Below are 5898 nucleotides of genomic sequence, written 5' to 3'. Positions count from 1 at the left end.
GTCATTCAAATGTTCACAAAAATTGTAAATGGAAGATTATAAGAGAGGGTTTCGCGTGCCAGCAAAAGTTACTGGCATGCCATGTTTGGCACGCGTGCCAGGGGTTGCCCACCCCTGCTCTAGGACATCTTCCAAGAAGAGTTGATTTGCTTTTGTACCTAATCATGTACTGACATTGGTCATATTACACATGTCCTAATCTCCTCTCACTGAGTCAGCTTTCTGAAGCAGAATCTTGAGAACAGAGCTCACATATTATTCAGCTGGTCAGTATTTGCCTCCCCTGCAGTCTCTTGCATCGTTCTAGGCACAGAGCATGGGCCTAATAAAAAATCTGCCACAGTGATAAAAATGCAAAGCCCAACTTGTAGAGCTACCCTTAGATGCTGAATTTTCCCACAGGAAGGTAGACTTTTTCAAAGCACTTCAGAAGTTTCTCTAAGCACGGGGACACTTAGACCTTTGGCCCAAGTGGAAACCAATTCTTTGATGGTGAGTGATCATGGCTCCTCAGTGCTCAAGGGACTCATGGGAATGCTTCCCTTCCTTAGGCAGGATCTGTGCCTTATTTGCAATTCAACTTTGGGGAAATCTGCCCCTCCTCTGTAGAGTGGAGATAATGCACTATCTCACAGGGAGCTTGTGTGGATGAAATGGCACGGAGGCCCTTTTGTACCCTGCAAAGAACGAATGGATGTAGATCTTTACTTAATGGTGGTTCTGCTGGGAGAGGCCAAAGGATTTGGAGGGGAAGCTGGTATGTACAGGAAGAATGTGACATGTGCTGGTTCTGGTTGAGCTCGAAGCACTCAAGTGGGATGCTCAGTAAGTAATGTAGGGCTGGCGTCTGAAAGCAAACTGGTTGTTTAAATGGTGGTGGTAGTAATGAAAACGTTTCATTGAGTCACTGTTGTGTAACAGGTGCTTGTTGTTTGCTGAGGTTTTAAATACCTCAATTTGAGCTCTAAACTGAAATGGGAGGAGGTTGTTTTTTTAAGTTGCAGAGTAGATAATACCATCCTAGAGGGAAAAAAATGCCACTGTACTTTAAATTTTGATGTATTTCAGCACTCATCATGGTGTATGTTGGTTTTCAACCACACGGGCCTGAAAAGCTAGCTCAAAATGACATATTGCTCCAGCTCTTAATTCTATCCACTCAGAATACCTTTCTTTAGTTTTAAAAGTAACTATACAAATAATGCATGAATACATTTTTCTTGTAAAAAGTTAAAACATTGCAAATAAGGCCAAAGAAAACCTTTTACCAACGTGTCCCAAATTCTGTTTATGTATATATTTGTATAGAGAATAGGTCTGGAGTGTTCATTTGTCCCATACTATTGTCCCCTACCCCACATTTCCTTCTACTACTTGTGTTTCTCACTAAATAGTACATCATGATGACCTACCAATATTAGAGTGTAGGTAAATATTAATATATTAGTATTCCTTATTTGCTGACATAGGTATGCAGGTACATAAATATGGTGACTGTGTGTCCCATTTTGCCCAGGACCATTTCAATTTTATGCTTGTAGTCCCATCCTAGTTTTTTAAAATATATTTTTATTGATTGCAGAGAGGAAGGGAGGAGAGAAAGATAGAAACATCAGTGATGAGAGAGAATCATTGATTGGCTGCCTCCTACATGCCCCATGCTGGGGATTGAGCCTGCAACTGGGGCATGTGCCCTGACGGGGTATCAAACCGTGACCTACTGGTTCATAGGTCGATGCTCAACCACTGAGCCACACTAGCTGGGCCCATCCTAATTTTTAATAGTGTCCCTATCACTCTCAAATGTGTCCCCTTTGTATAAGCTAAATGGTCACATAATAAATACATATGTACTCTTACAATTACATAAACAATTAAGTATTTTTCATAATCTATGTGTTAGAAGTTATCAGAAAGTGGTTGTGAGGGGAAAATGTCAGTTTTACTTGTATAGTAAGGAAATCCTAAATTCTGAGTATGAGGCAATATTCTACCAACACTGAAATATCAGTATAAAATCACCTAGCTAAAGAACATTTTATGTATACATGTTTGTCAGTGATCCTTTTATGTAGCTAGCAGCAAAACACATGCCCTGGTGGAATAGAAGGTACTCTGACATGTGGGTAGTATAAAAGCACACGCTGGTACTCGTTTTCATTGAATGCTGGTAACTAAGAAAAGAAAGCCATGATGTAAAACATAGTCAAAGGAACTCCTCGATAGTGCATGCAAAATAAAATATCAGTCAAAATTGGTAAAGCCAAGTAGTAAACAATGATAATATATTTGAATAAACTCCTCTGCCAGTAACCATTGTGCATGTGAATGAATAAATATTTCAGTAAATATTGGTACAAATTGTGCAGCACAACGGTACACTTAAAAGAATTCCAATTTCAACCTTGTGAATGCAGCAAAATAAACTCTTTCAGAGAATACTGTAGTATTCCAACAACAAGGAAATATTTCAATGAATTCAAATGGAACTTGATAGTTCAGTAAATAGAGCAACAAGTATTTGTAAAATGCATTATACTCTTCATTTTCGCAAAACCTAAAAAGCCTGAGTATAGGTAATTCTCCTTATAATTGGCCAACGCTGCATTAGCAGTAGAGTCAATAATAGCTTCAAGCAATGCATTGTTTTGATATTGTGGTAATTGTCCTAATAAATCTGCCTGAAACTTGTGAAACAATAAAACACAGCCTGGGAGGGTGATACTTTTTTCTTTTTACTTTTAAGATTTTTAGAGAGAGAGAGGAAGGGAGGGGGAGAGAGAGAGAAAGAAACATCACTGTGAGAGTGAAACATCCACTGGCTGCCTCCTGCACGCCCTCTACCAGGGATCAAGCCCACAATTTTGGTATGTGCTCTGACCAGGAATCGAACCACAATCTTGCAGTGCATGGGACAACGCCCAACCAGCTGAGTCACACTGGCCAGGGCAGGAAGAGTGATACTTTTCAACACCATGATGGCATGGATTGTGTTTTCTTTATAATCATCAAGTAAGAAAGATATACCTAATTCTTTTTAAAAAAAATTATTGATTTTTGAGAGAGAAAGAGAAAGAGAAACATTGATTTGTTGTTCCACTTATTTATGCATTCATCGGTTGATTCTTGTATGTGCTCTGGCCAGGGATCGAACCTGTAACCTTGGTGTATCAGAACGACACTCTAACCAGCTGAGCTACCCGGCCAGGGCACTATACCTAATTCTTTTTCAACAGCTGCATGGTATTCCATAATATAAGTGCACTACCATTGATTTAGCCTTTTCCTTAACTTTACCCACTTTTTTCTAGCTTCTACTTTATCAAACAGTACAGTCCTGAATGTTCTAATGCCCATCTCCAAATGAGTCTGCATGGTAGATACCCAGAAGTAGAATTGGAATTTTAATAGGTTCTACTATATCAAACATGCACTTATCTACTCATTTAAAAGTTTTCCTCAGAGTAGCTTAAAGAGACAGGGGTTTTTGTTCTCATGTAACAAGAGGTCCAAAAGTCAGCACATCTGGGACAATGACATCAGGGACCATTCTCTCATTCTAATGATTTCCACCTCATGGTCCTGAGATGATGGCTGCACTTCTAGACATCAGTGCAGGCAAGAGGAAATGAGATAAGCAAGATCAACCAAATGCCAGCGGTTTCTGTTCCTTTCATAAAGTTTTCCTGAAAGCCTGCTATCCACTGATTTCTTCTTACACCCACTGGCCAGAACTGAGACCCATAGCTTACCCCTCAACCAACTCAAAAGGTAGTAAGGGAGATGGAGTTATGGGTGGGCCACCTTGTTATGTACTTTCCACCATGTCTGTACAAATACTCTTCCACCAGCCCTCGCTGGTTTGGCTCAATGGATAGAGCATTGGCCTGCGAACTGAAGGGTCCTGGGTTTGATTCCAGTCAAGGGCATGTACCTGGGTTGCAGGCTCCTCCCCCAGCCCGGTCCCTGGCGGGGTGCATGCAGAAGGCAACCAATCGATGTCTTTCTCTCACATTGCTATTTCTCTGTCTTTCCCTTTCTCTTCCACTCTCTCTAAAAATCAATGAAAAAAATATATTTGGGTGAGGATTAAAAAAAAAAATCTTTAACCAGACTTCCCATTTCCCTCATACCGCTGCCAGAACTTTCTCATGTTGAAATATTTGCCAATCTGATGAGTAAAACTGGCATATCATTTTTTAAAATGTGCACATCTTGGCCTAGCTGGTTTGGCTCAGTGGATAGAGTATTGGCTGGCCTGCCTGCTGACCAAAGGGTCCCGGGATCGATTCCAGTCAAGGGATGTAACTGAGCTCTGGTTGGGGCGTGTGTAGGAGGCAACCAATCAATGTTTCTCTCACCTCGATATTGCTCTCTGTCTTAACCTCTCTCTTCCACTTTCTCTGAAAATCAATGGAAAAATATCCTCAGGTGAGGATTAAAAACTAAAAAATAAAATGTGCACTTCTCTGATTACTGGGTTTCCTCTCCAGTGAATTGCATGGGCATGTGTTTCCCTATTTCTCTCAGTTGCTCATCTCCTTTGTGTAGATTTGTAGGATGTAAGACATGATAGTTTCTCAAACACTTGCCTTTTAACTTTGTGTCAGTTGTCTTTTTAACTACATAGTGCCTTGTTAGCTATATTCTCTTTTAAATTTTTGTTGGTTTTTTCAATTACATTCAATCCTATCTTATATTAGTTTCAGATGTACAGCATAGTTATTAGACAATCATATATTTTACAAAGTGCCCCTCCCCCCTGATATTTCCAGTACCCACCTGGCACCATACATAGTTATTACAATATTATCAACTATATTCCCTGTGCTCTATTTTACATCCCTGTGACTATTTTGTAACTAGCAATTTGTACTTCTCAATCCCTTGACATTTTTAATTAGATAGTACTTTTATTTTGATGTCAAATTAATTCAGCTTTTCAGTTTTTTTCTTTTGGTAATTGTTTATGAAAGTCTTTTCCATTCTGAAGAAAAAATATTGATGACTTCTAATAATTTAAAGTTCTGTTTTTTTACCCTTTTACCTTTATCTGGTATTTAGTTTTGTGAATGATATAAGGTTCTAACTTGGTATTTTCTAAGTGAACAGGCAATTGTCTCAACATAATTGGATTACTCATCCTCCTACTAAGTGCAAATACTCTCCCTCTCCCTTTTTCTTTCTCCCCTCTTTCAAATTGATCTATTTATATCGTTCACTATGAAAATAGCAGAGTTTCAATTATTAAGCATTTACAAGGGTTTTTATATTTGCTAGGATCTATGTCCTCCCTCTATTTTTTTTTTCAAAATTGTCAGGCTATTTATATCCATTATCCATGTGACTTTTAGAATCAGCTTATAAAGGTCAATGAAAATCTTAAGTTTTTTAAACTAGGGTTGCTTTAATAGTATAGTTTAGATATCACTGACATAAACAGTTTTGAGATGTTTCCTTCACAAACATGGTATATCTTTCCATTTATTTTTGTGTGTCCTTTTGCAAAGTTTCATAGTTTTCTATATTAAAGTCTTGAACACTTTTTAATGTTTATTCTAAGCAACTTAAAGTTCCTATTTCTGCAGTTGTAAAATAGAAAAAAAAAATTCTAAAATTTATATGGAACCTCAAAGGAACCCAAAGAGCCAAACAATCTTGAAATATAACAAAGCTGGAGGCCTCATATTTCCTGATCTTTAACGTATTAAAAAACTATAGCAATCAAAGCATTATTTAGTATTAGCATAAAGACAGACATATAGATCAAGTGAATAAAATACAGAGCCCAAAAATAAACCCATGTATATACATACACTCAACTGATCTTTGGCAAGGGTGCCAAAAATACCCAATGAGGAAGAAATAGTCTCTTACAATTTTTTTTCATTTTTTAAA

Source organism: Myotis davidii, unplaced genomic scaffold (assembly GCF_000327345.1).
Source record: "Myotis davidii unplaced genomic scaffold, ASM32734v1 scaffold391, whole genome shotgun sequence".
NCBI classification, from domain to species: Eukaryota; Metazoa; Chordata; class Mammalia; order Chiroptera; family Vespertilionidae; genus Myotis; species Myotis davidii.
This window is presented reverse-complemented; position numbering follows the sequence as displayed.